The sequence below is a fragment of the Mytilus californianus genome, unplaced genomic scaffold, assembly GCF_021869535.1.
Source record: "Mytilus californianus isolate M0D057914Y unplaced genomic scaffold, xbMytCali1.0.p SCAF_3, whole genome shotgun sequence".
Classification (NCBI taxonomy): Eukaryota; Metazoa; Mollusca; class Bivalvia; order Mytilida; family Mytilidae; genus Mytilus; species Mytilus californianus.
Window position 1 is genome coordinate 104,125,371 of NW_026262679.1, and position 13,006 is coordinate 104,138,376.

The 13,006-nt window shown below is 31.9% G+C and overlaps 1 protein-coding gene across 9 annotated transcripts in view; it reads right to left on the reverse strand.

Moving 5' to 3' along the window:
- The window catches only part of LOC127735644 (complexin-like), a 134,949-nt gene that overhangs the window by 67,200 nt on the left and 54,743 nt on the right, over positions 1-13,006 (reverse strand). The window contains exon 1 of one of the 9 annotated variants that reach the window (XM_052245885.1): positions 9,185-9,207. The exons of 7 other annotated variants lie outside the window; for them this stretch is intronic. The gene's annotated coding sequence lies outside the window, so the exon portion shown is untranslated. Of the gene's footprint in view, positions 1-9,184; positions 9,208-13,006 lie in introns of those variants that run through there. One more of the 9 variants, XM_052245890.1, reaches the window with a different exon arrangement.

Consider the following 13,006-nt stretch of genomic DNA (forward strand, 5'->3'; position numbering starts at 1 on the left):
ATTTTAGTTTTCAGTTATTCAAGTTACTGTAGATAAAATACAGAATGAAATGAAAACAGGTTAACACATTAATGTTTTTGGTTATCATCCTCTAAAACTTGGGTATAAAGAAGAAATATAAAACAAGTTAAACTGCAAGCTACTACTCACTGATGATACCCCCATCCAAAAAATTGTGTAAACAGGAAGTTGTTGAGAGTGATGAATCTGAAAACGCATCACACGGTATAGGTGACTTATATAAACCCTGAAACCAAATTTCAGAAATCCTTGTATTGTAGTTCCTGAGAAAAATGTGACGAAAATTTTCAACTTGGCTATCATGTGTAAAATGATACAAGTGTTCGGTAAACAGGAAGTTGTTGAGTGATGAATCTGAAAAGGCATCACACTGATACCTGACTTATATAAACCCCGAAACCAAATTTCAGAGATCCTTGTATTGTAGTTCCGTAGAAAGATGCGAAGAAAAATATTCATGAGACGGAAGGACGGACTGACGGATGTTAGGTCCGAGTACACAGTTATCGTCCTTTGATTTTCGTTGTCCACGAATAAAGTCCCTAGTGTGGACAGTGTGTTGCTTGCCAATTTTTTTAGTACCCCTTCCAAATGTATTCCTTCATGTTTTATGCCTCAAATAGCAAGTAGGGGGATGAAATTACACTGTAAAAAAATTTGGGTCATGAATTGTAAAGTAAAGTAGTGATTTGGTCCAGCTGAAAAAGGTTAAAAATTAGCACTTCGGAAGCTGTCAAAAGATTTCAAGACCCCCTTAACATAGAATTGTCCATATTTTGAGTTAGAGCCGATGAAGTTTTCTATAATTTTGATATAATTTGTCCCAAAAGTAGTACAACACACTGTAAAAATATTATTGAGAAAGCGCAGGTGGGATTTTTTTTATTTTCATTTATTGTCTGAAAGAAATGCACTACGAAATAACTGTGTACTCGGACCTAAGAGGCGAAATCAGTAAATATAGAATCTGTACTTTGGCAACTTCCCTGAATGATTTAATGGTGTCAATTTGTCAGATAGCATGAAACTAAAGGATTTAAACTTTTATTTGATAGAAATTCTGCAAAAATTACCCATTTTGGCATTATATGGTCAAAATAAGCATTTCAAAGCTTTTTCAATTTTGATGCATAAGTGGCATTCTGACTTTCTATGTGACAGGTTTTCCTGTGTCAATATTTGTTTTTCTATGCTTTATGCCAGTTGTATTACTCATTTGTGAACTCTGAATCTACAGAAAATAAGATTATCTCAGGCAATATGTGCAAAATGTGTTGTATAAATGACCCTCGTGTAACGGCCTGTTTGGATCAAGTTAAATGTGAGGACCTAGGTACATGAAAGTTGAAGTCCATAATAAAGATTTCACTAAATTTGTATTAAAAGCACTTCACAATGTCTTTTGTACCTGTTTCATTTCACATAGTATCTTTCTTTTCTTATGTTAAATAGCAAGTGGTTCAAATATAAGCCTGCTGAGGCTAAAATTGCATGCAAGTTTTTCACTAAAAAGTGAAAAATCTTTGTATCAGACCATACTGTCTGCAAAAAAAGTTGAATGCAAGAGTCCTTTTATGCTCAGATTTATTGTATCATGTAACCTGAGTATAGAAATTATAAAAAAGACACAAATTTTTATTTCCTATAGCTTCAGTATGCATTTTTAAATGTAAATATGTGCTACAGCCTAAATTGACCCTAAATTATTTTCAGTCTTACTTGGCTTAAGACCCTTTTATTCTAATATGGTATGCTATTTGTAATTTTTCTTTCCATTTGAAGTACATTTAATACATATGTAAGGATTATTTATAACCAAAAAACTCCACAAATTTAAAATTGCTGGAAAATAATACATCTTCATGTAAGGCCCCCCTTCATTGGAAAACCTCCATTTTTTGGCACAGGCTCATATAAATTTGACTTTTAAATAATTGTGATAAGTCTGATAAATCAAATGAGTATTCTATTGCTTTAAATACATAATATGTCATATATTAAGGCCTTTAAAATGTAATTTTTTGCAATATTTTAATTTTTAAAGCCCCAAATGTTGATAGTTGAAATTTTTCAATTTAAACGTCAAAATTTAACACGCGAAGTTGAATATAGAATTTATCATATTGTCTATAATATATATCCTATTGCCATGACACTTTGTCAGCAGTCTCATAATTTATTAAGCTTTAGTCATACCAAGTTTTATTAAGATTGGTCAAATTTTTCTATCCTATTAGGTCCGAGTACACAGTTATCGTCCTTTGATTTTCGTTGTCCACGAATAAAGTCCCTAGTGTGGACAGTGTGTTGCTTGCCAATTTTTTTAGTACCCCTTCCAAATGTATTCCTTCATGTTTTATGCCTCAAATAGCAAGTAGGGGGATGAAATTACACTGTAAAAAAATTTGGGTCATGAATTGTAAAGTAAAGTAGTGATTTGGTCCAGCTGAAAAAGGTTAAAAATTAGCACTTCGGAAGCTGTCAAAAGATTTCAAGACCCCCTTAACATAGAATTGTCCATATTTTGAGTTAGAGCCGATGAAGTTTTCTATAATTTTGATATAATTTGTCCCAAAAGTAGTACAACACACTGTAAAAATATTATTGAGAAAGCGCAGGTGGGATTTTTTTTATTTTCATTTATTGTCTGAAAGAAATGCACTACGAAATAACTGTGTACTCGGACCATGTATGGACTGACAGACGGATGGACAGACAGAGGTAAAACAGTATACCCCCCCTTTTTTAACTCCTAAACAGATTTTCCCCAAATATAGGATATTATATCTTGCTATTTTCACTTAAGAAAAATGCTTTCAACCCTATTTGCACTAAAAAAATACAACTCCAAGAGATTCCAAATCAGTCAGATTCCACTAAAATTGCTTTTAAATGTCAATAAAGTACAACTCTGTTTTCTAACAATAGAAAACAATAAATGTCACAAATAACAAAACACAAATTAACAATATCTAATTGTAAAACTCACTGATTGAAATGTCTAAATCAATTCTGTAATTTGAAACTAAATAAATAAAAACTAACAAGAATAGATCTAGGGAATATATAAAACTCATAAAATACTGGTTTGTGATATAGTGGGCTTTCCAGACCATCGTCTTAGATCTTTACTTGCCAATTATGGAAATACCATGATCATTTACTATTTAAATCAAACTATAAACAAACCTGAATGGCCAACACTTGCACAGCGCCATTTAAAAACCAGACTTATTATGTTTTACAAAGTTGTACACAGGCTAATTGCAATACCATCACTAGCAATATAAATGCCAACAGACACTAGAACAAGAAAAAAAACAAAACAAAAATTCGGGCAAATCTCTACTACAATAAAAAGAAATCTATAAATGGTCATTTTTTTCCTCATACAATAGGTCAGTAGAACAATTGCTACCACAAGTTATAATAGCATGTCCAACAACTGAATCCTTCAGAGAACAGTTGACACCAACTGCTCTCTACAATACAATCTAACTTAATAAATATTAATGTACATAGTTTTTAATCACTTAATATAATCACACAAAAAACAAACTCTCAAAATTAAAATTATTAATGTTTTACACTTTTTTATATATTTTTATTTACATTTCCCACACATGCAAACAGTACGTAATCTTCAATGTGATGAAGTTGTAACTGTATACCAGAAAAAGAATAGGTACAACAGGAGAAATCTAATGATCGATGCTTCACATATGTTCTAAAAATATCAGTGTAACACATCTAACTACATGTATATAAAAAAATTGTAAAGGGTTCCCTGAAACCTGAGTCTTTGCTGTGGTTTCTGCTGTCAGTGATAAAGTGTATAGATGAAAAGTCTTTCCATTTATCAGTAAAACACAGACCTTTTTTATCATTGCATTTTTCAGGTGAAATTTCTTGATATTGAAGATTAGCTTCTGTTCAAGTTTCATAACAATCCATGAAGGTATACAAATTAATCATGGGGAAAAAAAATAATCCCAGACTGTCTGTAAACATTTATTGCAAAAATATATGTCTATCTATCAGTAAAATACTGAACAAGAGTGCACACGCTGAAATGTCTCGCCTTCTTTACTAATCATTGATATTATGTTGATAGTCCTAAATATAAAGCTTTATTACAACTGTCACATAAACTTAACATTAACCAAGTAAACTAAACATTGACCAATGAACCATGAAAATGAGGTCAAGGTCAGATGAACCATGCTGGGCAGGCATGTACAGCTAACAATTCTTCCATACAACAAATATGGTTGACCTATTGCTTATAGTTTAAGAAAAACAGTCCAAAACACAAAAACTTAACACTGAGCAATGAACCTTGAAAATGAGGTCAAGGTCAAATAAAACCTGTGTGACTGACATATAGATCATAAAATATTTCCATACACCAAATGTAGTTGAACTATTGCATATAGTATTAGAAAAAAAGATCAAATCTCAAAAACTCAACTTTGACCACTGAACCATGAAAATGAGGTCAAGGTCAAATGACACCTGCCAGCTAGACATGTACACCTTACAATCATTCCATACACCAAATATAGTAGACCTATTGCATGCAGTATTAGAAAAAAAGACCAAAACTCAAAAACTTAACTTTGACCACTGAACCATGAAAATGAGGTCAAGGTCAGATGACACCTGCCAGCTAGACATGTACACCTTACAATCATTCCATACACCAAATATTGTTGACCTATTGCATACAGTATAAGAAAAACAGACCAAAACACAAAAACTCAACTATAACCACTGAACCATGAAAATGAGGTCAAGGTCAGATGACACCTGCCAGCTAGACATGTACACCTTACAATCCTTCCATACACCAAATATTGTAGACCTATTGCATACAGTATAAGAAAAACAGACCAAAACACAAAAACTCAACTATAACCACTGAACCATGAAAATGAGGTCAAGGTCAGATGACACTTGACAGCTAGACATGTACACCTTACAATCCTTCCATACAACAAATATGGTTGACCTATTGCTTATAGTTTAAGAAAAACAGTCCAAAACACAAAAACTTAACACTGAGCAATGAACCTTGAAAATGAGGTCAAGGTCAAATAAAACCTGTGTGACTGACATATAGATCATAAAATATTTCCATACACCAAATGTAGTTGAACTATTGCATATAGTATTAGAAAAAAAGATCAAATCTCAAAAACTCAACTTTGACCACTGAACCATGAAAATGAGGTCAAGGTCAAATGACACCTGCCAGCTAGACATGTACACCTTACAATCATTCCATACACCAAATATAGTAGACCTATTGCATGCAGTATTAGAAAAAAAGACCAAAACTCAAAAACTTAACTTTGACCACTGAACCATGAAAATGAGGTCAAGGTCAGATGACACCTGCCAGCTAGACATGTACACCTTACAATCATTCCATACACCAAATATTGTTGACCTATTGCATACAGTATAAGAAAAACAGACCAAAACACAAAAACTCAACTATAACCACTGAACCATGAAAATGAGGTCAAGGTCAGATGACACCTGCCAGCTAGACATGTACACCTTACAATCCTTCCATACACCAAATATTGTAGACCTATTGCATACAGTATAAGAAAAACAGACCAAAACACAAAAACTCAACTATAACCACTGAACCATGAAAATGAGGTCAAGGTCAGATGACACTTGACAGCTAGACATGTACACCTTACAATCCTTCCATACAACAAATATGGTTGACCTATTGCTTATAGTTTAAGAAAAACAGTCCAAAACACAAAAACTTAACACTGAGCAATGAACCTTGAAAATGAGGTCAAGGTCAAATGACACCTGCCAGCTAGACATGTACACCTTACAATCATTCCATACACCAAATATAGTAGACCTATTGCATGCAGTATTAGAAAAAAAGACCAAAACTCAAAAACTTAACTTTGACCACTGAACCATGAAAATGAGGTCAAGGTCAGATGACACCTGCCAGCTAGACATGTACACCTTACAATCATTCCATACACCAAATATTGTTGACCTATTGCATACAGTATAAGAAAAACAGACCAAAACACAAAAACTCAACTATAACCACTGAACCATGAAAATGAGGTCAAGGTCAGATGACACCTGCCAGCTAGACATGTACACCTTACAATCCTTCCATACACCAAATATTGTAGACCTATTGCATACAGTATAAGAAAAACAGACCAAAACACAAAAACTCAACTATAACCACTGAACCATGAAAATGAGGTCAAGGTCAGATGACACTTGACAGCTAGACATGTACACCTTACAATCATTCCATACACCAAATATAGTAGACCTATTGCATACAGTATAAGAAAAACAGACCAAAACACAAAAACTCAACTATAACCACTGAACCATGAAAATGAGGTCAAGGTCAGATGACACTTGACAGCTAGACATGTACACCTTACAATCCTTCCATACACCAAATATAGTAGACCTATTGCATACAGTATAAGAAAAACAGACCAAAACACAAAAACTCAACTATAACCACTGAACCATGAAAATGAGGTCAAGGTCAGATGACACCTGCCAGCTAGACATGTACACCTTACAATCCTTCCATACACCAAATATAGTAGACCTATTGCATACAGTATAAGAAAAACAGACCAAAACACAAAAACTCAACTATAACCACTGAACCATGAAAATGAGGTCAAGGTCAGATGACACCTGCCAGCTAGACATGTACACCTTACAATCCTTCCATACAACAAATATAGTAGACCTATTGCATACAGTATAAGAAAAACAGACCAAAACACAAAAACTCAACTATAACCACTGAACCATGAAAATGAGGTCAAGGTCAGATGACACCTGCCAGCTAGACATGTACACCTTACAATCCTTCCATACACCAAATATAGTAGACCTATTGCATACAGTATAAGAAAAACAGACCAAAACACAAAAACTCAACTATAACCACTGAACCATGAAAATGAGGTCAAGATCAGATGACACCTGCCAGTTGGACATGTACACCTTACAGTCCTTCCATACACCGAATATACTAGACCTATTGCTTATAGTATCTGAGATATGGACTTGACCACGAAAACTTAACCTTGTTCACTGATCCATGAAATGAGGTCGAGGTCAAGTGAAAACTGTCTGACGGGCATGAGGACCTTGCAAGGTACGCACATACCAAATATAGTTATCCTATTACTTATAATAAGAGAGAATTTAACATTACAAAAAATCTGAACTTTTTTTTCAAGTAGTCACTGAACCATGAAAATGAGGTCAAGGACATTGGACATGTGACTGACGGAAACTTCGTAACATGAGGCATCCATATACAAAGTATGAAGCATCCAGGTCTTCCACCCTCTAAAATATAAAGCTTTTAAGAAGTTAGCTAACGCCGCCGCCGCCGCCGGATCACTATCCCTATGTCGAGCTTTCTGCGACAAAAGTCGCAGGCTCGACAAAAATGAAAAAAATATATTTTCATTATTTGGCTTCAGACATTATCTAATTATAAAGCTTCTGTCAAAGTTTCATAAAATTCTATAAAGGTTTTCCATGACAAGGTAATTGATGTCTTACAAATTTGAACACCAGACTGTATCTACATGTTTACTGCAAAAAAACAACTTAGTCCTTTAATCAGTGAAACACAGAAAAATGAGAAAAAAACAATGTTTTTCTTATTTTGCTATGGATACTGTTTTTTGATAATAAAAAGGCTCTTATCCAAATTTCATAAAATTCCATGTAGGACTGACAAAGTTAATGATGACTGACAGACTTTTAAGCACAGACTGTATCAAAATGTTAACTGTAAAAACTGTCTATTTTATCAGAAAAATGTGGAAAAATATGGAAAAAAAAATATAATCAAAATTTTCTCTGGCCATTTTCTTGTGGTCATAAAAAAGCTTCTGTCAAATTTTATTAAATTTCATTAAAATTTGACATGGTTATTGACATTTAAAAAGCCTAAACCACAGACCGAACTTTAATTTTGAAGCTGTCAAAGATTGAATGTAGGCTCACTTGTCTCGATTCCGCAACATAAATGTCCCAGGCTCCACATAAAAAAGCTTCTGCCAAAGTTTCATAAAATTCTATGAAGGTTTGACAAAGTAATTGATGTCTAAAATAACTTTAACCACAGACTGAACCTAAATGTTGAAGCTGCTGATGCTGGAATCTAGCATCGCTATGTTTCGCTTTTGAGACATAAATGTCACAGGCTAATCAAAAAGAGCATACAATGTACAATCATAATAATACAAGTGGAAAACAGATAGAAAAGATAGCAAGGGGGTAATACACCTTATTGTTATTTATTCCAATCCAGAAAAGTTCTAAAATTACACAACTCTTTCAAAACAGTTGAAGCTATCTGGGGCCATGTTTAAACAATGAACTGTGAATAAAAATTTTCAAAGAGTTATGTTTAAACAATTGTAAACACTTCAAACAAAGCATTTTTCTTACTTTAATTTGTGTTTAAAAAATTGGATCATAAACTATACAATTTTCAAAATGTTTACTCTCTTCACGTTTCCCGCCTTTGGCTCATTACTGGTGACCTTTGTTCTTGCGTCACTTGACCCAAACAGGAAGTTGTCTAAGTGACTGTTTTTACCGAATTGGACTAAATAACAACAGAAAACAGCATGGCTAAAAGAAAAAAAAAACAACGAAAAGACAAACAACAATAAAATAACATAATACAGAAAACTAAGGCATTGTACCGTATTTTCCAAAGGATAAGTCGATATTTTTTTGGTCAATAATTTGTTGTCATAAAAAAAAAAAAACTTCTGACTTCTACCTGATGCAGTTACAAACTCAGTTTCACTAAAATCGTATTATTTTTAAACTTGAAAATTACAGACAAAAAATATCTTGTCAATACCAGTTGTGAATATTGGTGGCAATATGAACAGAAAATCTAATAGCAACAATTTTTTTTCAAATTCTCCCTTTTCAGTCTAAATGTTGGGTCTTTTGCCCACCCTTAAATCATTATAAAAAGATAAATAACAAGACACCACATCCACTGATAGTGGGTATACTTATTCAAAACATCAAAGTATAATTTAAACGGTTTTTTTTCTCCTATTTTCAGAAATCTATGTAAAATCTAACTTACCATTCAACCATAAGAGTATAACTGCTCCTAAAGTCTTAGTTAATTACTGCATATGAATGAAAATCGGATCAAATGAATGCATAATGAAATTTTACAAGCAAACTACGATAGCATCCTTTTATGTAACAATCAGTGTTCATTTCAAAGGGATATAAAACCTTTTCTTGATGGGAAATCTATAATTGTCTTTTGATCTCAACACAGGTAATTGGTAGATCTTGTAAGATCTGTCAGCCTCAATAAACTGATGACATTCGTGTTTTTATGGAAATTACAAAGATATTTGTACACATGAATATTATTGTGCCATAAAAATGCATCTAATTTCATAAAATTATCTTAACTATAAGATGCCATTGGCATAAATGTAATTCAATTATCCCCAATTACTCTGATGAATGTATCTAAATTGTAATCTGGTTTTTATTGGTATCAAATAACTACTGTTTCAATGCAAATTTTATAATAAGATAACTCAATTATAGATTTGTAAGACAGGGTTTTAGATGTATAAAATGTTAGAAGTTTTTCAAAAAGGATGATTAACTTGAGGAAACTTTCATAAAATATATGTAAAAAACCAAACACAACACTAAACCTTAAGCTAGCATATAGCAATGATTTAAAACAGTAACCAAAAGAATCACAATATAGCATGTTAATGTTAAGGTTGATTTCCTTATTGTTTAAATGAAAAAGTAAAAAAAGCCTTGCCTATAATTGCTAATACATCTACTTCATTTACACTCTGGTGGATAGTTGTCTTATTGGCAATCATAACACATCTCTGCATTGTTATATCATACCTCTCTGGTGGACAGTTGTCTCATTGGCAATCATAACACATCTCTGCATTTTTATATTAACTACATACCAAATTTGATCATAGACTGATGCAATGTGCAGCTAAAAAAAAACCCACAAGAATTTCCAATGTTTACACAATAAACATAGCTTTTATGATTACAATCTATCCAACCATTCCTTTTATAACTTAAGTATAAAATGTAGCCACAGTTCTAAGAATTTACACCTTTAGAAAGACTATCACACTTTCAAACCTTGCTTGACTGTTAAACTGTCTGAAACACATACAAAAACTTTTGTTTTATTGCTTTATATAATGATTATAGGATGATGGAGACCAATACTGGAACTTTTAGAAGATTTTGAAATGATTGCATTTGATCGTTTATAAACCAATATTTCAAGTATAATTTGTTTCACAGAAAATTGACAATATGCAAGACACAATCAATAGTTCTGAAATATTTTATTCCCATTGATTTTATGGGAAAACTAATCTGACAATTCAATGCTTATGAAAAAGCCTGAACTTTATCCCCTTCCATTGACAGGAATGTGGTATGCTAAGGACATTTGACTGTATGGAATGTTGGGAATAAGATTATTTTGTAAAAAGCTTTCTGATGTAAACATAGTACTTATTGTAATGGCATATGTTTGTATGGAAGGAGGGTCTGAACAATTACATAAAATATAATAAGGATTATAAATACAGCATTGAGAATAATAAGCCTTGATGTATATTTACTGTAACATTAAAAATTCATTTACATATACAATTCCTTTACATCTATAGTGGTAAAATGCTGATTATTTAGTTTTATTATTCTGTTTCGAAAGTGTTGTTGCGTAATAATACTTCCTGATAGCTAAAACAAATTAAACAAGAGGCTCATCACAGTTCATAGCACTGATCATAGATGCTATTAATTCAGTATTTAATGTGTGCAAATCTTTGACAACTTGCAATTAAGATTAATCATTGTAATTCCTGTTACAGTAGCATATTAGTATCAAACATACAAAATGTCTTTTGATTATTGTGATTTTCATCCTGCCACAAAAATTACATGTTTTAATTCTACCATAAGCCTTGGCTTTTCATACAATTCCTGTTGCAAAATTACCAGAAAGGTAGAAATGTTGATTCTTCCAAACATTATAATTTAAAAATATTTCTAACAAAAAAATGTATTGCTTTGCTATCATAATTTACAGAAAAAACCTAACATGGAACATTCCAACCATTTAAAACTTTTGGCGCTGTCGGCTGATGTCACCCTATCTAGAGGACTTTTGGTATTTTTTGTCTTTGGGGTCACTGTCTAATTGTGTAAACCCCACATCTACTTTTCTTCATATAGAAATTGTGTCATGGGTATGCATGATAATATCCCATGCCACATCTTCTTTTTTTTTATAATAAATCTAAACAAACCATTACATAATAAAATAAAATACAATCCTATTTTCTGGTAACGAACATACAAAACCATTATCTCAGCATTGAAGGTCTGAGATTATAGCTTCTTGCTGGCAATACTGAATTGAATGAATCTTTACTGCATTAGCAACAACATTGCTGCAGCAAAATAACAAGGTATATACATAAATATATGACAACTATTATATAACAGAATACAGAGAACAATCAAATTATGCAGAGATAACTTATCATAGCACATACACAATATTAACTAATAATCTGTGATATTAATTTTCATGACACCTTAAAATAGTTACATAGTTTCTTTATTAAGCTTTTTGACCCAGCTTGTAACAGTTTTTTAAGCTTTACATTTGGCCATGAACAAATATATTTTGGCAAAAAGTTATATCTAAGTGTTCTTTATACGGAGCAAATCAACAGGAAATGATATATTATATTCCTTGTACAACATCAACAAAGACAACTGTTTTGTAACATTGTCATTGCGATCTGTTTCTAAATTTAATTTTAAACTTCCACTTTGAATATGGTAAGTATGTTGGTATTAAAATAATAATGGAAATATTTCTCCATACAAAAATCTAATTCAAAACATTTATAGATAGACACTTTTGCAATAGCATTTATATTAGCATACCAGTTTTGATAATATTGAACGTTGATACAAGATTTAATAAAGTCAAATGATTACTAGCTACCACATCAACTCAAACTAATAGACTAAGTTTATTTGATAAAAAATCAAACCTACTCGTTTCTCTAATTTGGCAACAACAAAAACCAATTCAATTATATATATGAAAACACATCCCATTTAATAATATAAAATAATCCATAACATTGCAATTAAGCATCTTATGGTGTCTTTTTACAATAGTTAACTCTCTGTATTCTAAACTAACAACCACTAAAGACTGCGGTAAAGAAAATGTTTTAATGATCACAAACTATTGACCATTGATCATTATATTTACCACAAACAGCAGTTAAATCAATTTTGACAAGGGAATGCAGTATTCAACAAACAAGATAGTGCCATACATCTTGAAATATGTAGAAATTGTCTGTCTCTTTTGAAGAGGAAATGTTTATATAAATTTCATGCCATGTGCAACCTGGTGCTATACCTATGTTTATTTTTTTTTTTTTTAAACTATGAACATAAAAGGAATATTTTAGTTTATGATTAAAATGAAACAACAATGGCAGTCTAAATTTTTTAAAGGGTGAAAGGAAGGACAACACAAAAGGGGTGGAGGCATTTTTTATTGGTAAAACTGCAACTATTTTTTTCAAAAATTAAAACATGTAATGATAAAATTTCAATGAACCATATATATACTTCTTTATAAGCCCTCCTCTAAGGTCCCATCTCACTTTTTTCATATAGTATTTCATTTACATAACAAAGTATGACAGGAATCTCATGATATTTTTGACATAAATTGCTGATAAAATAAAATTACAAGTAGTGTGCTGTCACTCCTTTAGAATATTAAGGTGCATTCCAGACAGTCTGTATCTATAAATTGCAATATACTCCAAATATATAAATTTGAACAAAA